Raw genomic sequence first — 23,218 nt, 5'->3', positions numbered from 1 at the left:
TTTTTGTGATCCTGCAACAAGACGTAAAGCGTGTTGGTTGATATGGAACATGTCGAAGGAGCGCGAAACAGAAGAAGACGGACCGTTCGTGTCGTCTTCCTGCTTCCTTCTCACTGTGGCGTTGTAACCCTGCTGACGCTATCAGCAGAAGCACCGAACGACAAACTGGAAGGGGCATGTCCATGTCCTTCTCGCATTCCTTCTTGACGGAGCACTGAACGAGGCAAAGCAATTGCGCTTCTCGAAGCATCCGTCTCCGGACATGTTTTCCAGCTGATATGGGTAGCGTATGTCGTGGTGGATTTCGGAAGATCCACAATGTACTTCCTGATTCTGCTAATAAAACGTCAACTTAGGTCGGAACACTTGAAAGTTCAATTGAAGAAATTCAAGAAAATTCAAGTTCAATTTCTTTCAATTAAAGTCAAATAGAATCACCCGTTGTAGGCTACGCGGCAGAAGGTCGCCGAAGATAAATACCCTTGAACCCCAAACTCTTCAGACACGTATATTTTTAATTGTGTTTTGTTAAGCTTGTTAAGCGAAACATCATCGCATGACACTCCGCTCATGAAGCAAATTGCAGAATTGTCGTCTGCAAACACTAAATAAAGAATTTACTGTTCTCTTTGGCGCTTGTCAAACGCGTACAAAATGCAACAGCATTGAGACGGTGCCTGCGCTGTGTGACCGTACATGATCTGTGTGCGTACAAATGTCGACCTTGCAAGTGGGAGGCAGCCACTTGAATCTATTGTTGACCCATGTGATCAAGTTCTCTTACACGTTGTGTGGTAACGGATAGAAGTACAGCACCACAACAGACACACGCTGTCATAATAAAATTACAGTAGTGTAAATTTCTCTCGGTGTTTATTTCCCTGCGGCGGTCCACGAAAAAATTGTACGGTATGTGGGTCTGGTTCGCCGAATAATCATTTAAAAAGTACGCACTTTTCTTTCGCAAATATAGTGGGAGTGCGAATCTTTAAAACTCGTTTATTTAATATGTAAGTTGTTTTCGAAGGAGAAACTCGGTCAAGTCGACTGTGAACCGGTGACGAACATTAGCGTATCGGTCTCAAACATACGTTCCCGATGCATTAGTCCCTTTAAAGAGATGCAATCGCAGTTAATAGATTTTGTTCTGTAAAATATTAACAGAAATGCCACAAGCGAGCCTGTAGAACTGTCGAGCTTTTTTATCTCTAAAACCGTAGAGAAGCTTTAAAGCTTTTAGAAACTTCCATTTGTAGCGACATCGACGCGACGCGTGCTCTATCGCGTATTTGAAAGGGACTCTTTCTATGGGGACTGCCATGACCCCTATTTTTTTTTCGAAAATGCGGCGTAGCTTAGAACAGCGAAGCGAAAATTTCATTACAAGAAACTTTCATAATTACTTTAATTTTGTTGCGTAACCACCTTCTTTTAATTATCTTGGAAATAGCGTTTAAATTACGCTCCAGTGTCGATGTGTACGCGAAAAGGATATGTTTCGTCGTCCTTGTTAGGCCTAGTAAAGACAGGGATCGCAAGAAAGTAGCACGAAAAACGCTACGGACGCCTAAACATATTTGTATTGCATGATATACTTTTATTCATATACGCACCTTTTCCCGTTCTTGACACCATGTTCTTGTGTTTCATAATTAAAGAAAATACCGGCAGTCTGTTCCAACAAGGGGTTCCGCCGGCCAATAGGTTTTGCTAGCACGCGGTTCTGCCGTTCTGAGTCTTCCCGACATGCCCTTCTCCATCCAAATGGCATGGATAAAAGTGGCCGCAAAATCGTTGGTAGGTGGCTAGAGGACATCCGTTCCAATCCTATCGACTCCAGGCTTCAGAAAATGGTAGCACCAATAAATACGGGTGAAATATAGCTTTGGATAGCCTCATAGCCAGATAGCTCAAAGACTGGGTGGAACTTCAGGTATTCATGGCCAGACTCCTTTTTTATACAGGGCTTCGGCACTAGCCGGGAGCAAGTTGCTCCATTTTTTTGGAGTTTGCATGCAGGCACTAGCCGGGAGGCTCGAGCTGGACTTTGAACAAAAACGACACGTACACTCTCAGAAACGAAACGGATAAATTTACGCCTACGTCCAATCTTACCCTTACTAAGCGTAAAGTTCGACAAAATCGCAGACGCCGTACCCGTCAAGCTCTGTTTTACCCGTAAACGCGCTCGCTGTAAGCGTAAAGGGCGGAGTTCTATGCGTAAATGGGACGGAGGACATGATTTACTCGTATATCCTGACGCATACGATTTCGTCTTGACGGATAAACTGAGGATCTGCGTCGGAGTATTAGCTCTTTACGCCTATATTGACGCTTATTGTTTTTCAATTGTTATACGGCCCCCGCCTTCTGAGAACACGTACATGGTTCCGTGTGCAAAGCGTCTTTTCTTTCGATTCGTTAACGGTCACTCTGGCTTCTGGCGTCTCACGGTCTCACATCATACACGGTCTAGGAAATGTAAGTTGTCACAGTTTGCGCTGGGTGTCTGTAGTTTTTTTCAGTTTCATATTTCATTTGTGTCAAACTTATCACAGCAAGAGATGGCATCGAACGAGACAACGTCGCACGATATGTGGGCAAGGCACGCGGACGACGCTGCTTCAACAGCAAGCGCTGTCCGCGCTACAAATTCGTATGCGTACTCCCATTCTCCACCAGGTGAGACTCTTTTTGTTTTCGTTTTTCTCGGAAGCGTTTCGGTGCGTTTCTCCCCGTCGAAGCATCTGTGTTAATGATTCCTCAATCCGTTGTTGTAATAGGAGTTCGGATGATTATTGCTGATTATACCGCAGCATGATGTGTTGACATGAAGCAAATCGATTTTCTGACAGTCACGATTTTCGATAACGTGGTGCAGATGGTGGTTGTGGTGGTGCTGCAAAACACGTGTGGAACGCCACTTCTTAGACAGCTGAAATGAGTTACGCGTCTAACATCATTCAGTTACAGTTATCTTAAAGGACTAGAGTGTTTCCAGTTATAGTAAGTGGTTTTTGAAGTCCATGTTACGTTTGTGACTATTTCATGTAAGCGGCCTTTGCGGGGATGGGCTCAGATCTGGCAAAGAGCACCTTATCGGCATGATTTATTTCGGCGTTACCATATTTACAACGTTAGCTTTCCCATTTAAACGCTAGATACAGTATCAGTTCCGCGATATATTGCTCCTGCACAGACACGTGCACCCATTTGACAGTACCACAGATCACATCAATGACATGATAAAATGATTTACGGGTCTAACAAAATTCACTTGAATGCTACTTAAAGGACGAGTAAGATTTCAGAATGCTATGTTTGGCAGCCTGTGCCCATTTCATGTGGGAGGTCTCTGGGGATGACCCAGGTCTGGCGAAGAAGACCTTAAAGGGACAGTCGCATTCTGCGAGGTCAATTTCGAAACTAATGCGAATTCTAATTCCTTGCCGACCACTGAAATGGGCCCGAAAATACCATTTCGATCCGCGGCGTACTTTCCGCGCAATCCGATGAAAAGGAAACCGGAATCCTTGGGCCCTCGCTCTCTAAAAGTGGGAGCAAACGTCACCCGGATAAGGCCAATCAGCGCGCGCCCTGGGTAAATGCGAGCCGCGCGCCTGTTTGGCGATCGCGAAGCGAAGGCGAAGGTAGCCAACATGGAGTCTGAAAACGAGAGTGATGTTTCTCTGTCTGGGGGAGATTCTGACGAACATGTAAGCGGTAGCGGCGACGAGTTAATGCTGGATGATGACCCATACTCTACGGACCCAATGCCTCTGGAACCCGCCGACCATGCACGAGATGTGGCTGCCGCTAACCCGCGGGATGACATTTTCAGGTGACGTATCTCTTTGCATGGTTGCCGTCGGATGTGCGAAACAGTTTAGAATGTTGAAATTGTTGTCGGCAGGTGTCTGTGTGGAGTCTGCGACCCACAGGAGCCCGACGAGCGCCTGTGTTGCCATTCTGTTGCCAGGGTGGTAGAAATGTGCAACTGCCGCCGTGCAGTGCATAACACAACACCCATTACTCAGGGACATCTGCCTCCGTAGGGAGCTTCTAGTGGTGTACGCGCCTCAATTCTGCCGCTATGATCAACATTTTAGGCGACTCAATCCCCAGGACCACAGGTAAGCCTGCTGCAGTGCTCTTCCGTTTGCTATTATTACGACCGTAATGATTTTTTTTGTTTAAATGACCTCCCATCAAGATTCGGAAGGGTAAACTCGGGTGCTGGTCGGGTGTTGTTGGTTACGCAAATTGTCGAACCTAAATTGGACAGGGGTTGTATACAAAAGGGCGGCTATTCTCAGCAGCTTTTTGGCCTACACAAGTTTGTCCCCCATAAATCATACGCGTGGCCGACAGCCGTGGAACAACCCAGAATCCTGGTCCAACAATTCCATTAGGAAAGGTGAAGCAACACAGTCGCCTCAGCTAGTCTCGACATGCTCTCAAAATGCCAGTTAGCCATGGCCTGATTGGCAACACAAAACCCTGATTGACAGATATCCAGTGGGAATTCTGAAGGATAGTCTTACAAGTCTGAAAACAGAAGCATTTGAGGTGCCAATAAAAGGGGGGGGGAGCATGTTACTGAAGAATGTAAGAGTAATATATTTTGGGAGAAATTGGATTTTGCCGGAATTGGAGGGAAGCTGGTTCGGGAGGGAGTTAGCTGTTGGAATCGGGTTCATCCTGAAATAGGCGGACCATTTTTCTGTTGTACTATGTTGCACAACTGCCAACCTTCCACATTCAAAATGCGGGAGACCCCGGAACTAAGAAAGGAATGCACAGGCTTTGAACTCCAAGGTTGGGATAGTGTCTGTTCTTCTGTTCTGGCCATTGTCTTCCCAACACTGTGGGAGATTTGGCAGGTATGCAAATGCCCACAAGATATAATGCTAAACAAAAAGAAATGTCATGTGGATTTGTCTTTTCCAGCTGCCTGAGGTTCACGGCATACTCGTCATTCACGAGATGGGTCTGGGGATACCTTGGTCCAAGGAACAGACGACAGGTTCCTGGATGCGTTGTCCGAGCCATCAGGAGGGAGTTCCCATCTACGTCCTATCAAGGCTATCAGCGTTAGGACCATCGAAGCAAGGGTGTCTTGACAAGAGAGACAAGCTGGTGCATACTGATGGCTGGAACTGGAGACATGTAGTGGCAAGACAAAAATTTTGCTGACATAGGCACACTTTGTGTAAATGAGCCCTTGGTCATCCCCCTTGCCTCCCATCAGAGGTTTAGGAGGATACTATTGGGGTCTGGTGTACGGATAAACCTATCCGTACACCACACACCTATAGTATCCTCCAAAACCTCTGATGGGAGGCAAGGGGGATGACCAAGGGCTCATTTACACAAAGTGTGCCTATGTCAGCAAAATTTTTGTCTTGCCACTACATGTCTCCAGTTCCAGCCATCAGTATGCACCAGCTTGTCTCTCTTGTCAAGACACCCTTGCTTCGATGGTCCTAACGCTGATAGCCTTGATAGGACGTAGATGGGAACTCCCTCCTGATGGCTCGGACAACGCATCCAGGAACCTGTCGTCTGTTCCTTGGACCAAGGTATCCCCAGACCCATCTCGTGAATGACGAGTATGCCGTGAACCTCAGGCAGCTGGAAAAGACAAATCCACATGGCATTTCTTTTTGTTTAGCATTATATCTTGTGGGCATTTGCATACCTGCCAAATCTCCCACAGTGTTGGGAAGACAATGGCCAGAACAGAAGAACAGACACTATCCCAACCTTGGAGTTCAAAGCCTGTGCATTCCTTTCTTAGTTCCGGGGTCTCCCGCATTTTGAATGTGGAACACGCAGGAGGATACTATTGGGGTCTGGTGTACGGATAAACCTATCCGTACACCACACACCTATAGTATCCTCCAAAACCTCTGATGGGAGGCAAGGGGGATGGCCAAGGGCTCATTTACACAAAGTGTGCCTATGTCAGCAAAATTTTCGTCTTGCTGCAATTTTCGTCTTTTCGTCATTGCAGTGTGGGGGATGTTTTGTCTTGTCACTCTGTAACTCCAGTTGCAGTCAACAGACTGTCTACCCATCTGTACAGCAAAAACTACTACACGTGGCAGTATTAGCTCTGGCATCAAATCCAGACTGTACTGCACTAAGTTAGTGCCGAGGTGGGAATATTTTGAATTCTGTGCAGATTTTCAATGCGGTGTAGTGACGGGAATAAAGAATGACCCTATAATTGTATTGATTTATTCTACAGTGGAGTATGACGGAGTGGGAATAACGAAATAGCTTAGGTTTATTTGCCTCCCATTATGTATGGGAGGCAAATAAACCTAAGCTATTTTATTATGTTGTGCTGTGGTTCTACATTAATGTGGTGTGAAGTCTGGGCGGTTACGCTGCCACAGGGATGTTAGGAGGGTTCATGTTGGCAGATCCATATCTTGTGTACTAGTACGCTATGCAAGTCGGTGTCCATTGTTTTCCTCTTCCTGGAATCAGGGGATGACAACCCCCTTGTGAGATGCGCCGTGAAGTGGGTCCCCAGCACTTGCTTCAGCCATGACCTCCACATCTGAAATATGGCCTTGAGTGTTAACACTCAAAAGAATATGTTGAGGGCCTAGCAGGTACAATAACAAATATAAAAATGACTATGCAAATAAATCTTCCGCTTTGCGGTCCCTATTTCACTGGCACAGTTACTTTCCTGTCGACATTACGTTATAAACGCTGGCAGCCGCATCACACAAGATTCCTTTCACAGAACTCTACAATTTTCAGGACTCGTACATATCCATTATTTTGTGGGACGTGCAAAAAGAATTGCAATATTTTCGTGGCTTGACAAAACATACCAAATCCAGTTGATTCCGTTGACGTGCTTGCTGCCGCCTGAAATAGAGCCAGAAATTAGCAACAAGGCTGCAGTAGAATACTGATGCAGTCTCGGACGTAGCCAAACACAGATTGCGATGCTTTCACATCCCTGAATGCTGCCATCAGGCTTACACTATGAACTGTAGAAACATCCACTAGCTGCAATATGATTAAAATAATGCTGTCATGTGGGAGTGTTACGTTACTCCTGCATAATACTGGCGACAATTAGCACCGCAACAACACACCAATCTTTTTTCTCTAGAGTACGCGTACTATTGCGTCAGGATGCTGCAATCATTGTAATAATTTGTGTACATTAGTAGCCGGTGTGACTGTGACGTTACAATCGGCGGCGAGGCCAGGTGTTCGCGATGATGTTTATTGTGACAACTGATACTTTTCATCGCAGCGTATAGCTGTGACCACGCAAAATTGTCACTTACCTCCGTTACTGGTTCCTGCCCTTGTTCCTGATCGAATGTGGTAGGGGTGGTAGGCACGGCGTCAATCTTCAGCCGCTTCTGTTTCTGCAGTAGCCCAAGCGGAACTTGCAATACATCTTCATCAAAATAGGCGTCGTCGGCGAAATGACAGGAACAGACGCGTGAAACATTCAATCCTTGGGCCACACCACAGTAGTGGCTGGCGATCGCTGCCTCCCACTTTCGTTTCGTTTCGCCATTGCGAGGTCGGTGAAACGTAAGCTCGGGATTCGCGTTATAAGTCTTTCTGCACTCGAGCACGTAGCACCGGTTTCCTGGCTGTGACATCGCACGTCAACGGCGTGAAATCCTAGGCCACACGCTGTGGTTCAAAGTACTTCAAAGCAAACGCGACAAGACAACAAGAAAAAGGGGCAGCCGCACGCTCAGACACACAGAATCTGCGTCGGGAAGGAGCGCCTCCTGATGGTTGGTTTATCCGGGTGACGTCATCCAGTGTCGGCGCCTTGCGGGGATTGCCGTGCGCGCCAGAAGCGCGAACATTTAAAAATCGTTTCTGAGTCAACCAAGTGGATTTGTGCGGAGAAAATTTGCCGGCGTACATTATGAACGACAGGGAACATGACCATAATAGTTCCGGAACACGCTTCCGGATGCGACTATCCCTTTAACTGCATTTTCTGTAACTTTTCTTTTCTCCTTTAAAGGTCAGCTACGCCGATTTCCGGATGTGTTGAAACGGTTGTGATATTCAGAACGAGCACATCCAACTGCCCCTGAAACGCACCTTCGTTTCTCAATTTTGTCTTCCTATTACGAAAATTAATTCATCAAAGAAACCAAAACAAGCCATGGGCGCAGCCATTTTTGTGACGTAGATGGGATAAACCTGCTCCATCTACGTAGATAGAGAATCGTGCGTCTGATTGGATGAAAGCTGAGGCTTTCTCTGACTTCCCTGGCGTCTTCTCCCGTTTGCGAGGAAATCCAGTTATGGCCGCCGGCTACGATGATCGTTTCGTCCGAGGTAATCCCGAGAACTATTGAACGATGGAAACAACAACCGCGAACTCACCTCAACATCGTTTTCGGCGTGAAATTGTGATTATGTGCTCGAGAACTTCGCAGTTCAACCGTTCAGCTGCCATTCACGTCAACCCGTTTGCTGCTTTTACTACAAGTGCAGGAATGGGAGCGATTGAGCAACAACGTGAGAATTGGTGATCGTTTGAGCATATACCTGCAGGGGACTGGTCTTCAAAGAAAGAAGGCCGTATTTCTGCCCATGCACATCGTGCGATTGCCAGGCTTGTTACACGGGATACATATACTGTGCAGCATCATAGCGCGACTGCAATGAACGACGTAGGAATGTATCGTGACCACTCGAACTGCATTCGTTGAACCATTCCTCGGTTATATGAAAGTGCTCATTAGAGTTGCCCCGCACAAAAAGTGTTGGATGTAGTTTTGTAGTGTGTTGTTTATCTCGTAGAGCGCATCGCGGCATGTAGATCGAGAGCCCTTATACGTATTTTTTGCATGTTTACTTGAGTGTGCGCATTGTTCTATACCACACAGGCCATATTTCATTCATAATAGTTTCGCAAATAAACACGTACGGGTCGATCTCATATTGCTTTTGAGTTAGGCATAGTGTCTTCAGATCAGGGTATGTGTATCGTGTTTGCTGGGCCCAACAGATGTTATTAAGGGTAGTGCAACATTTCCCACTTCTTGAACCATGCTAACATTGCCAGCATAAGGAACATTACACTGTGCTGTGTATTCCACACTCAGTTGTCTCGCGACGTAAACCCCCAATTATTATATTGGGTACTCCACATGTTCGACCAGTCAGCACTTCCCATTTCCTATTTTTTTAAACATGTGCTTAAAATTGCACAACTGCCACTCAAGTAACTTTGCCACCAAATTAGTCAGTGACAAAAGGTATGTGTACTTTATCACAAATGTAATAACCTTGGTGGAAATGGTTGATGGTGTCCTCTGCCTTGTACGGTGCACTTCATAGCAAAATACACAATAGTCCAAATGTTTTCCTTGTCCACAAATGCCCTGTCAAAGCTGAAAGACTCTTATCAAAATGGGGAAGCAGGCTTGCTTGTCCAGATAAACAAATATGAAACTGCAGTGCTCAACGTAAATAACTGCATGCTCAGCAACTAAGGCTGGTGATGCCGAAGACCTAATATTTCTAGGTTAAAAGGAACAAAGGAGAAAAGACCACCGCAGCGTATTAATGTTGTTTCAAAAGTATAACACCACAAAATTTGTGAGAGTCAGTTGGTGTATTTAGTTATGTTGGTCACCTCCTGCACCAATTTTTAATAAGATTCAGATGCGTTGCTACCAACCAGGACCTAAGCCTGACCTATGATCTAATAATAATAATAGTATCTATCTATGACCTATACGGACCTTCAACACTAGTTTGGTCAAGGGTTCACACGTGGCTTCTAGTGAAATTCGAAGCTGCTCTGTAGAACTGACAGGAGACTTGCAGAGTAGATAATTTTTTATTTATATTTTCCAAAGAACATGTAAAACACAATGTGCTGTACCAACTGTATTCAAAGAAATACAAATATACTTTGTTTTAGCTATGTGCATATTAGCAGATCACAGGTGACTGATGACACACAATGGTCGTCAAGGGTGAGAACACAAGAATACTACCACTGCAGGCATTGTCCTGAAATTCTAAGTCACCATTTGCCAGAAAGCAATGACCACGCACAGCCTAAGGATCATATTGAGCTCCTTCCATTATTCTTTTTATTGACAGCATGTTGGCTGCCATCCAGTCCATGAAAGTGACCCTTATCGTTGAAAGAACGGTTCAACAGCAAGCGAGCTGGTGATAGCGTCCATGATGGCGAGACCTGAAGAGGAGATACACGAAGGGACATAAACATGCTATGTTGAGACATTGTGTATGTCCCTTCCTATCCCTCGTCTCAGGGTTTTTCACCATGGACCTTCATGATGTTTCCTTCGTCAAACTTTACATATTTTTATGTAAAATTGTGAAGGTACAGCCAGGCGCTGTTAGCAAATCACACAGTACTTTTCTTGAGTCAAGAATCCATAGAAGGTACACAGTCATCTTCAGCATTGCACACATCTATGGGACATGTTAATCACTTTGGAATGTCACAGACATGTCATGGAGGCTGGCACATGATTAGTGGTACTGAACAGACAACTATTTGTCATACTTTAGGCATAAAAGCATTTTTGTCACCTGCATGTTGAGACAGATGTATCTCTACATACTTTGCCGTGACACAAATATATGAAGCAACAAATGTACCCTCTACTTTATTATGGTTATTAGTCAACACTGCCAAGAATGTGGGAACACAGTCTTGTACCACCTACACTCTTCAAAATGACCTTCACACACGACACATTGTAGGTCAACGAGACTCCAGAATGATGTCCTCTCCCTCCCCATTAGCTGAAAACATTTTTCTAAAACCTTGCATAAGGGGAAGTTAGTACAAGAAACACACACATTCCTTTTTTGAGCAAATCAGTATTCAGAGCGTTACCATACTGTGGTAGGCCTGCAGTGCATTACGTGGTACAGCACACACTGTAAAAAATTTCACCGTAGAACATATCCCCCATTCTAATGACAGTCTTCTCCATTTTTTCAAACTGCCATTTCCCATAGTGCTTTATGGTATGACACGGCATTTCTAAATCTTTACTGTAGTTTACTGGTTGTAGCAGAAAAAAGACACCACTGTTTCCGATCACAGGACGCGAGCCATAAGTGCTATACGGAAACAGTACATGCTGCTCTCTAGCAGTTGTTCGTGTTTGGACATGGTATGGTGCATGCAAGGTAAATTCCATGGTTAAAATATCCAAACATGAACAACTGTTAGATTACATGATGTAGAATGCTGTATAGTACAGTAAAACCTCCAAAGTCGGACACCTCCCTACCTCGGACAACTCCCCATGATTTCATTGCACGGGCAGGCTCCCATTGAAACTACATGGGGACGAAATTCTCTGTCGGACACCTCCCTATCTTGGAAGTAAGATAGGGTTTTCCCGGCAAAGTCGGACAAAACCCTGGCCAAATTACCTCAATATCGGCCCATCTTTGCACCAAAAAGACCCAAAATGAGCCAGTGGCCTTGACTTTTGCCCCATTTTTCCCCTATACTGGTCTCAGCATTTTGTTGCTTTAGTTTTTAGAGCCCAAAAACAAGTGCTGTCAGTCTACATTGTAATTCTTTATGTGAGCACTTGTCTTCAGTTTGTCTAGAGCCTTTGAACGAGCACTGCACCAAAGCTATGAGAAGTGGGCTGACGCTTCAGAGATAAGTCCTTGCTGCTCGAAAAGCTCCAGAGGTAATGCCATTGAGTAGAATCTGAACAGAATTGAATATACTAAAATCAGTAATAATTATCAGTGAAGAGTGGGTAGGGGTACCACTACCAGGCGTGCACCAGGCACCACCACCAGGTGCCACTAAGGACCTTAAATTGAAGAAGGGAGGCATTTCTCACAGCTGTGATCTCTTCCATTTTTTGTTGCCATCATAGTCTGTAACTCGGACACCTCTATAAGTAGGAGACGCTTCGGCTGCACCGCGGGTGTCCAACATAGGAAGGTTTCACTGTATTTATGTTCCGTGTCATGTGACCACAAACAATATATGCTTTTGCTCATGCTGCGCAGCACAGGCGAATTGAGCTGCATGTGAGGATAATAACATGAAACCCGAGGCGCGGAGGAAAAGGCATGACTTTACGGTCTCTGTGTCAATTGTTTCATGTTGTAATTGCGTACCACCTGGCCTGTACCTGAGAATAGGTTTGATGCATTGTACACGCACCATAGACATGCAGTAGGTGGTGTGTTGTGATAGTAATGCCACTGCCAATTGAAGAATAATGCTCCAGGTGGATTGTTTCAGTACAATCTTGAACTATGCATACCAAGGGGTAGGGCATCTGCGTGACAGGTTTACCTGGAAGTAAGAATGTAAATGTTAGCTGAAGTCACTGAATAATTAACATTATCAATATACTGCTGCAGATGATACAAACAATAGCACACAAGATGCTCCGATATGTTCTGCAGGAATGTCTCTGTACTCACAATATTAGTACAGCAGCTACAGAAAGGCATAAAACAGGTTTTTGTATACATGAGACCACTTGAATGCAACAAAAGCTTCTGCTGCACTGCCAGAACACCACGGCGTACAGATTTACCTTACTTCACTTGAGAAAAAGTATGTACTGTTGCACACATGATGCTGTTTGAATGTCTTGAAAAACATAATTTATGACCGAAAGACATCAACTGGGAGATTTCGATTTACCTTACTCAAAACTGAGAAAAAGTATGTGCTGTTGCACATATGAAACTGCTTGAACTGCCCTTGAGCGCTCTGGAAGAACACCTTATTTGTGACCAAAATACAACAGCTGAGCCAACATTGTATTCATACCTTACTCAAAATACACAAGATGTGCTGCCGTGCATATGATACGATGATACTGCTTAAATGTACTCTGAAAGCGCTGGCACCTCAGGCATGGTTGCTCTAAGCTAGCGAGCAACAGCAATGGTATACGAACACAAGAAGTCGAGCACAAGTGATGGAATGCACTTGATTAATCCGAAAATGAAATGTCTCAGTACCAGGTGTCACTGTTCCGTCAACAAAAACAGATGAACTTTGAAGGGGCGTCTGGTTGGCACTGGTGACAGCCTTCAGCTTGAAACCCAGACGGTGATAGTTGAGACGTGGAGTGCAAGCTTTTCGGTGGTGCCAGAATGCCTGCGAAATCATTTAACAAATAAGGCAATTCCAAATCTGTACTGAGAATACACCCGCTGGGGCGTAATCTCGAAAGGATGAAGCAATAACTGACAGATAGCCTATTTTTCTCTTCTACGTGATGCAATTTGCACCGCATGACTGACTTGTCTAACATTACGCGTCTTACCTTTATCTGCTGCCTAGTCCTGCCCCTGCAATCTCCTGCTGCAGATAAGGTTGGCCCAGCATCCCGGACGAGACATCTTCGGCTTCTTGTGAAACAAGTTGCGCATTGCTTCCGTAACATTCGTATGAGCCAGATGAACAGATCAAATCGCTGCTTTTGAAGGTGGCTCCCAGTCGGAGTTGTAACCGATTGTTGCAGTCAATAGATTTCTCCTTCGCCTTTCGGAAAATTGTGGTTTGAAACATTGGAACTGCATGCTGAAGTGTTCTTGCAGACGGGAGCAAAACGCTCACGCATTCTCGACACGCAGCACAGAACACGAATCACACCAGGAAGACTGTACTGGCCTAGAAAATGCTTTGCAGTCGAAGGAAGTAAAACTCACGTTCCTCGTGGGTTTAGTGAAGTCCAGAAATATACTGGCTCCCTAATAGCGAACTGTTTATCACTTCCCCAATGTGAATCTGCGCAGCAGACGGCTCGGCAGAAGAAACTGGCCGGCTTGGCGGAAGAAACCAAGCCAAAAGTCATGCCAAGCCGGAGCGCGGGCAGACCACGAATGTGTCGTCGACACAGGGTTTGCGGGCCACAAGACGGGATGTCAGTGAAACTAAAAATTCACTTTTTCGGAAAACCGCGAGGAGTTTGGGATAACTATTTTGCATACATAATCAGTGTTCCCTTATGAACACATCGTGTGAGTACCATTCCATTCTGTAACACTCGAAAATCGGCGTAGCTGAGCTTTAACTGTATTATGGCGCTAGCACATTTTCGAGATTAGCTTTCTCATTGAAATGCAATACCATATCTATGTAATCTACTGTTGAACGGACATGCGTAGCCATTTGACAATATCTGCAAGCACATTATTTTGCGCTCATGACAATAAACTTCCATGTCCAGCATCCCAAGGAACAGGACACGACACGTTCTTCGTAGCCATGCTGGACTGCATAATACCACGCATGCAGCCTCAGCTGCATTAGGTGGTGCTCCTAAAATTTCTACTGTGCGACACATTCTGGAAAGAAGTGCACAAGACTCTACTCCCTCACGCATGTACTACCAGTACAACTCACCTGTAAAGATGACTTGTAAGTTGGGACTGCTTCATGAGTACTGATGCGTTGCTCGATAAATGCAACGTCTGCAATACACTGAACTATATACTTCAGTTATTATACGGTGATTTCACGCCGGATCATGCACGGTGGTGAATTTTTTTCTTTCAAACGTATATAAAAACCTCGTCCTTAGGAGGCATATTGGCGCTGAAAGTGGCAGAAAATAATCGATGGTTCTATTTTAATGAATTATCATTCTGATGTGGACATTTCGACCATTGCGTTTCCTACGCAGCTTGACGCCACGTATCTTCATAACTATTTAACACATTTTTTTTTTACATATTGTCTGGGGTGGGTAGCATTGCATCGTAAGTTGTGAAAATCCTAAGGTTTGCCTTTGAGGAGATAAAAAATCGCAAATTTGCCTCATTTGTAAAATATGGTACGTTTCGGGAACCTCACAACTCGGCTCCCAGTTGAAATACCCGAATGTGATACCCGATATCTAAATGGCATAATTAACATTGATGTCAATTGTGAATTTATTTCGTATGCGGACGATGCAAGCGTGTTTTCCAGTGACTCTGATATTGATGTAATAGCCACTACTACTGCTAACGAGATGCTTTGCAACTTGGAAAATGGGTTAATTTAAACTCTTCACGCATTAATAGTAGTAAAACTGAAGCAATCATATTTCGACCAAAAACAGGTGTGTTAGTCTAAATAAAGAGATAGCATATCTTAATAGTCCTGTTGATATTGTAAAATGCATCAAAATGAACACATTGAATACGTTCCTTACTAGATGGGCAGGTTGATACATAATCCTTCGATGCATCGAAACAGAAACGAGGACAAACACGAGAGACACGCTACGTTCACATTGAATAGGTTCAGAATAAACTGCGTAAAATATTAGGCATGACCGCTAGGCATAGACACATGTTTCCTTTTCGAATTAAGCTACTACTATACCATTCACTGTTCATATCTCACTTAAACTATTGCCATTTAGTCTGGGGTACGACAACTAAGAATAGTCATGATGAACGCTTGCGAGCAAAATGAACGATGTTACGAGTAGGACTATACGGGATGCGCGGTGTCGAATTTACGCATTTTCCGTAGATATCCCTCACAAAAAGCCTATTGGGGGCGTTGCTCCAATTCACAATACGATGTAGTACTCGCTATGCGAAGAAAGGCGAACACTTACTTTCGGGTATCACAACTGGGGGAGGAGTTATGAGGTTCCCAAAACGTACAATATTTTACAAATGAGGCAAATTTGCGATTTTTCGTCTCCTGGAAGGCAAATTTTAGGATCTCCACAAATTAGGATGCAATGCTACCCACCCCAGACAATACGTGAAAAAAAAAAAGAAATAAAGAAAAAAAGAAAAAGTAGTAAGCTGAATATATCAAATGGTTATGAAGATGCGTGGTGTCAAGCTGCGTAGGAAGCTCACATCTGAATGATAATTCATTAAAAAATAACCACCAATTATTTTCAACTACTTTCAGCGCCATATGCCTGCTAGGGACAAGGCTTTAACATATGTTTGAAAGAAAAAAAAATTGAGGAGGTCGACCGGACCACCTTGCCTGATCCGGCGTGGAATCGCCCTATATATAATTACTTTATGACCTGTCTGCTATGGATTTCTTTTTGTATATCTGATATTCTGTGTACCTCGATGCCTCATCCTGTGATATAACGCTCATTAAATGTTTTTCTATTATAAACGTAATTTAATCCAATTACTAGCTGATATAGCTAGTCTACAATTTATTTATATTTTGTTGTGTTGAAGTGTTGTGAAGATGCACAAATGTCATTTCATAATTCTCTAAAATATTGCAGGTGTTGTAATCTGTTGGTTTATTATGCTGTTCCCATTTTTTTAATGTCTGGTCACGTGCGCCTTATGTCACATCACTTTCAGGCCATAGGTGCAATATTTTATAAACACATGCATGTATCTATTATTCTGGGCTCTTTCCTGCAATAAAGTGGAATTGTTTGGTAGTTGCATTACGGTTTAGATGCGCGCTACTAACGCTGTGGGAAATACTTCCATGTATTCAGATGTTCTGATTTAAATGAGATAGCGGCGTACGCGGGCTATAGTGAGACGATGAACCCGGTTCAAGTGATGCACTCGTGCTTCTTATTTTTCTTTTGACTGTCGCGAGAACTCTTGTATATTGATTGCCTTGCGCAAGAACGTGCCTTTTATATCTGTTATTCACGTGATGGATGCGTTTGTCTGTGTCTTACGATTTTGCAGTGCAGTGGGCCTAGCTATTGTGGTGTACTGTCAATTGCCAAGTCTTTTGGATGAGCAACAAGCTATGCCTATACCATGGATATCTTTTAAGCGATAGCGTATAAAAGTGAACGGGCTTGCGTCCGTATACATGCTTCGTGCACCTATGTGGTACTGCTGACGAGTCTCGGATGATACGAACTGTTTTTTTTTTTTCATGCCCTGTGAGATTCGTATCATCGAGATCCTGTTGTAGCAGCTGCTCTTTTTTTCCTATGAAACAATTTCGCATGGTATGCCGTCTTTGCACATAGAATTGCACCGCAAGAATGCCGCGCAGTACGCATCATATCTGGGAATCTTAGGCGCCGCGTGATGTCAGCGTCCCTTGGGCAGGCAATAGCTGCAATGGAAAATTGACAGGCAATCCGATTTTCCGTCTACTGCTCTGGAAACTTATTTCTGATGCTTTTGGCAATCGGGAACCACATGCCCTTTTTCATAACAGCCGCCGGAAAACCGCATTGCGGGTCATTTCAGAATTGCAGCCGTTGCCTGTACAAGGACCGCGAGGTCACGTGACGTCTACGGTGCTCAGGTTTGACGCATACTACGTGGTATTTTTAGGTGCAGTAAGCGGTATCACAAGGGTAACCAAACAGCCCATAGAATAACCGACATCGAACACCGCTTAAAATAGGGGTCAAAAATTTGACGATTTTTTTACGCTTACTATCCGTCATACTTTTATGCGTAAGGTGTTGACCTGCAGAATATGGGTCAAAAATTTGACGATTTTTGACCCTTACTATCCGGTTTCTTTGTGAGAGTGTACTGTCGGAGGCGGAACTTTCTAGCTAGCATCTGAAGGGTCGAAGAGCTTTCCTGAAGTGAGTGTGTCATAAATGTTGCTTTGTGTAGGCTTCTGTTGCGGTGTTTCTTGGGCAGCGGTTCGGGCCTGGTTCAGGTAGGACTGGGCACTCCCGTGGGGTTCGTTGACGGCGAATCACACAAGCGTTACGAGCAAGCACAGAATTGTACAGAATCCGCATACTGGAGGACAACAAACTTAGTACAATGACAAATTAGGGACAACTGACGATTACAATAATTGGGAGAACGATCAGTAGCTCTGACTAAGAGATCAGAACAACTGATGACACCATTTAACAGTTTATGTGTAACAACAGAAGTTCACAGACCATTTTTGTAGGTTGCAATGTCGGAATACCAAGGTGCTCAAGTGTTCTAGAATATGAATAATCTAACCTACGGTGAATGTGTCTGTCATAACAGCCTGTAGCAAATTTCGGGTAGCTTTTCCAACTAATTGTTTTGTTTCTGTAATGCGTTTGAAACAACTGATGTAAAACTCAATTCTATGCCTATCAGTATGAAAATAAGCACATTATATTTTGCTTCTTTTCTCCGTTACTTCTTTCCCCAAGTACATTTGCGGCTTTGAACGTCTTCGCTGTCATTGATCGCATGAATACTGTAATCATATGTCTGCTGTTGCTTTTGTCCAGCGTGGTAAGCCGGTAACGTTCGATGAATAATTGCGACGGCTATAGAAACGATTTCTCGTGGGCTGTAAATAACTTAAGACGCGCTGTGCTATATGCATATTGCACAGTGTGTATATCGTGCGCGAAGGGTGCATACTGCGTAATTATGCACATGTACAACGTGCTAATTCCCAAAGTCAGATAAAGTGAGGTAAGGTAGGTGAGCTGTTTCTGTGCCGTCCCTCTTTTCGTAGCACACACTCAGTATTTTTCATCACTGAGCTCACTAACCAGGTTGCCTGAGCCTACACAGTCTTATCAGTAGCCTTTGAATAATGTTCCACACCAAAGCACACACGTTTATCATATGATAATTTCCAGGGTTGTTCCCTACATAGAGGTTCCGAACTCTGCATTTGTATGCTTGTTGCATGCCAATGTGTGCATTTGTGTGCGTGTATGCCTCACTAATTGTACAGCTATGATAAGTTATGCGACTCTCACAATAGTGGATGAGGAGGGAAAATAAAACGGATAAGAATGCCGTGTTGTTCCGGGCGGCCCTGATCTAAACGCGCGTCATTTACCGCCTCACAACTGTCAAGGCACGCGCAGTCTAATCGACGTGACGACGACGTAGTCACTTAGTAGTCCGCCAATCACAATTGGCAGCTTTTCCTTTCGCGTTTGAAGTCATGCGAGTAAGCCGTGATCAGCCGCATCCACACTCTTAAAAATGAACTTCACCACATAGCACGCTCCTAATCAACTATAATCTCGAATGATATCGTTATCTGCCCTGATTTGTAGAGAACGGGAGGTGTACGCCTTTTTTGTGGCATTTATGGTGTTCATAATTGTCACAAGAACGGCGCACGCCTCCCGTTTTCAACAAATCAGGGCAGATAACGTTATCATTCGAGATGATGGTTGGCTAGGAGCTTGCTATGCGGTGAAGTTCATTTCTAAGAGTGCAAAGGTAGCCAGAAGTTTGCTGTACTTGAAATCGCCTGCTGCGATCGGATGAAATGCGTCCACTTTGCGAATGATGGACTGGTATCGAGCAGGCTTCCTTTAGTCAGGCTTTATTTAGCAGGCTTAGGATGGACAGGCGGTCTGATCCCGGGTAGCACCCCGATTCGTCCAAATGTTTATTTCGTCCAAGTATTCACAACGTCCAAGTACTCAGCCCGTCCGAAAAAAATTGGACATAGTGGGCATTGGACGAACTGAACCAAAGGGGGCAAAACTTGACCAACCCGTTCAAATAACCGTACCGTCCAAACGCTTGTTTCGTCCGAAAAGGGAGGGGGATCTCCGAATGCGAGTGAACAGTTGCTTCGTTTACGATTGAAGGTAGGATTTAAACATTCACACCGAAAGATGCCATGCCATACACCAAGTAAAACGAAAAACAAATGCTCAGCCTGCTCTGTTTATTTATTTTTCTTATATTTTTTAATTTTTCATTTGATCATCTAACGTATTAATTAGCCTGGCCCAGCAAGTGGGACATGCGCTGCAGGTATGACTTGATGACATGAGCAAACTGCTCTGTTACGTCTGTGAAGGGTGCTTCGTCTCCCAGCATCATTTCCCCTGAGCTGTATTTTCCGTACGCCCATGAGAAGGAAGAGCGAGCCTCTTGTATCGTCGCGTTGTTCACCACGAAATTGCGTCGTCTCCCGCTTGGCGACGTTCAACAGCAGCCGAATGCGTACCTGCAAATGGCGGTAAGAAGCATGAATACAAAGAGAGCAAGCGAGAAAGTATATATGCTATATTCTATTAATTATCATGATGGTGTTCCCTGATTATGCGAATTTGTTGCTTACCTGGTTGTGCTTACATTGTGTACGGTTGACTCAAATTCGACGAGGAACTTCGAAAACGTCATGTGGGGTTGGCTCTTGAATTTCATGCGCAGCGAATTATGCCACCCTTCGGCGTGATTGTTTGTGCGGAGATCGTCCTCATCCGCAAAATAATTCCAGAGATGAACGTTGGTAAGCCGCTGCCGCACGAAGTAGTCTACGTAAAGGCAAAGGGCCGCAAGTTTCCTTTCAGATCCCTCGATGTTTCCACGAAAGATCACTCACATTGGGAAATGCGGTACTTAGCGAGAACACATATTAAAGAGTTATAGAAAAGTTATAGAGAGTTATAGAAAACAACACATCGTTAACTGGACGGTCACTGTAGGTCAGCGGTCCTGTGAACGGGTTTGTGTTTTCTGTGATTCCCCGTTTGATCGATAATCCACTTGGTTTCATGAATACAGTCACCTGCCATTCACCCAGTATCAAAATGGCCTGTGCTTACATGAATGCAGCCAGGCAGTCGCCTGCCGAAAGGAGCAGAGCCTTTGCGAATTCCCCCATTTGGACGAAATGAGCTATTGGACGGTACGGGTATTGGACGCGCTGGGCAAGTTTCTCCTCGCCTGTTCATTTCGTCCAAGTGTCCAGTACGTCCGATTTTTTTCGGACGAATTAAATATTTGGACGTTGTGAGTACTTGGACGAAATAAACGTTTGGACGAAATGGGGCGTAACCCTGATCCCGCGGGTAAGCTCCCACCCAACATGGTGCAACACCATCAAATTGGACCAATTCCAATTACCCAATTAGTGATTACTCATGAGTAAGCATGCAAAAAAATAAAAAGACAAAATATCGACTTTTTTTTTTTTTTCGTTTTCGTACGATGTATTCTCCCGTTAAGGCTTCCAGAGCGGTTTCTAAACGTTCCTGTCCACGATCAGAGAGAGTTTTGAGCCATCTAGCATATTCTTAGCATATCTTGTTTGCATCACATCATATTTAAGGAACCCTAGCAGTATTTCAGTTTCACTTAGGCGGGAACACACTGCTCTCAGGGCACGGCCGATGCCGCGCTACCAAGGGATCTACTATGACAACAACAACAAATAAATCGTGACTGATTCACCACTGGAGAGCAGTACACTACCCCATTACACGCGAAACAAAATGCACTATACGCTGTCTATGCATTGAAGCAAGAAGTGTTCATGGAAGACAAACACAATTTTTTGTGACTCATGTGCCTATTGAGTAACGCTTTTTTTCAGGGACAGGGGGCTATAGTTCCATCTCAAATCGAACAATCCGGTACACTTGATGTCTCGAATGAGCAGGAAAAAAATATATGTTGAAGCCATCGGTGAGTTCGGAGAAATAAACGCTTTCCTAATTCTCTGCGCTGCGCGGTTCGGGAAGTAGGAGAGGAGGAACAAACTGCCTCTCATTAGACGATGTCGTCGCGCGCGGGTTTGAGCGTTCGCTACAAGGCTATTTCTTGTCGCATTATAGAAATTTCTTGATCTGGCTTTAGACCACTTAGGACACAATAGGATCCTGCGTTGGCTGTGCTGTGTCTATGTCTTTATTGTTTGTATGTCTTTGTTTGTCTACAAAAATATATCAAATTTGACTCAAAGTGCCGAACAGCACCATATTCACTGCAACCTAGCGGACGATGTACAAAACGGATAAGATTGAGCTTTGTGCCGTTTAATTTATCATTCATGTAGCTATCGAATGATGTACAATTTGTTGCTCTACTCTGTCAAGAACGTAAGCGATACCTCTTTCAGTAACACCATACCACCGAAAAATGACGAATTTCGGAAGCCCTTATCTAAAAAAACCCACTAGAACTTGCCTCGAAAATTTTATATGTTGTAGGTAGTTCCTTAGACTATGCACAGAAGCAAAAATTAAAAGTCGGACTTTTTCGGTAGGCGCACTGTGAATTTTTTGCCAGCCCTATACGCGGAGTGCATTCAAGCCGTGGCATCGTGTCCCGCGTGTTGCAAAATCGAATTTCCCAAAGGGACTTTCAACTTCTGTCTTCACATAAAAAGTAATTGCTATCATTTGAAGCCGTTCTGAGCGCTTGCGTTCATGATAGTGCTGTAATCGCTGAATGTAGATTGTGGAGCAACCATATGTGCTCACATTTTTTGTGGGATGACATACATGCATTGCAAGTGCTGGGAGCCCGTGAAGAACAGAATGCTTTAGAATACTTTTGCGTCTTTATAAGTATACTTGTCCACGGTTATCATATCTAAGCATATTTACAGTACACAGAATAACAACAACTTGACAGCGAAGAAGACAAGGTGACGAAGGTAAGAAGGTAACGTAAGTTATGCAGAGCATTCCAGGTGGATGAGAGTGCTCGTGTCATGAACTGCTTTAACTGCTGTTGTCGAAGCCACTTTCCTTAATGTTACTTTTGATGGCAGGTTCAAGTCAGATTTTCTTTCAAATGTGGGCAACATTGCTGCGTGTTGTGATTCAGCCACCTTTGCTGTGAAGTACTTGAAGCAGCTTCTGCATAGCTGGCCCATTTCTCTTACGCCTTCGGCTTGATCTGCTGGAACCACAGTCTATATGACAACTACGCCGATCTCCGAAGCAAAGCGAAAATCTTTCGTCTATAGCACTTTTTCTTGTGTATGAGGCGGTAGTCAGCGAAATCCACACGATCAGCGCTGTACAACGAAGAGGCCATTGAGGTAGGTGTGATACCAGGATGACACACTACAGTAATGCAGATGTCGTCGCACACTCTGTATAAGGGTACTCCGTGCACTTCTGTAGTCGTGAAGTGAGTGAAGCGTCTTCTGTGTGTAGGCGAAACTTTGTGCAGGGTGTCTTCAGGGAGTAAATGCGATCACGACCTTCCCATGGTCGCATGTCGAACCGAATAACATATTGGACAGCGGCGCCAGTCGGGCTGTTTCGGCAGGGTTCACAAAAGGCACCATGAATTAGCCGTGAGTGTGTGCGTATGACACTACACAACAACATTTTCCTCAGTGCAATTTCCCCCGTCTGAGGTCATGGGGTCGTAGGGAAGGAAATGTTTCAAAGAATACTGGAAGTCACTGCGTCCCTCCTGCCATAATGCGTACAGTAAATATGCTTGTTTAGAATAACCCTGAACAGATATACCTCTTACAAAGATGTAAAATCATTCTGTTCTTCACGGGCTCCCAGCACTTGCA

General features: G+C 44.3%; 2 long non-coding RNA genes across 2 annotated transcripts; one reads left to right on the top strand and one right to left on the bottom strand.

Annotated features, from left to right (window-relative positions):
• The first annotated feature begins 2,432 nt into the window (after nucleotides 1-2,432).
• On the top strand, nucleotides 2,433-14,566 carry LOC135383866 (uncharacterized). Its single transcript, XR_010420111.1, has 3 exons — nucleotides 2,433-2,481; nucleotides 2,559-2,682; nucleotides 14,235-14,566. It is a non-coding gene; the product is annotated as an uncharacterized LOC135383866 (long non-coding RNA).
• LOC135383865 (uncharacterized) lies at nucleotides 11,853-13,377 on the bottom strand. The gene is made up of 3 exons (XR_010420110.1): nucleotides 13,329-13,377; nucleotides 13,021-13,159; nucleotides 11,853-12,340 (listed from the first exon to the last, which is right to left on the bottom strand). It is a non-coding gene; the product is annotated as an uncharacterized LOC135383865 (long non-coding RNA).
• Nucleotides 14,567-23,218: the final 8,652 nt, after the last annotated feature.

Source organism: Ornithodoros turicata, chromosome 2 (assembly GCF_037126465.1).
Source record: "Ornithodoros turicata isolate Travis chromosome 2, ASM3712646v1, whole genome shotgun sequence".
NCBI classification, from domain to species: Eukaryota; Metazoa; Arthropoda; class Arachnida; order Ixodida; family Argasidae; genus Ornithodoros; species Ornithodoros turicata.
This window is presented reverse-complemented; position numbering and strand designations above follow the sequence as displayed.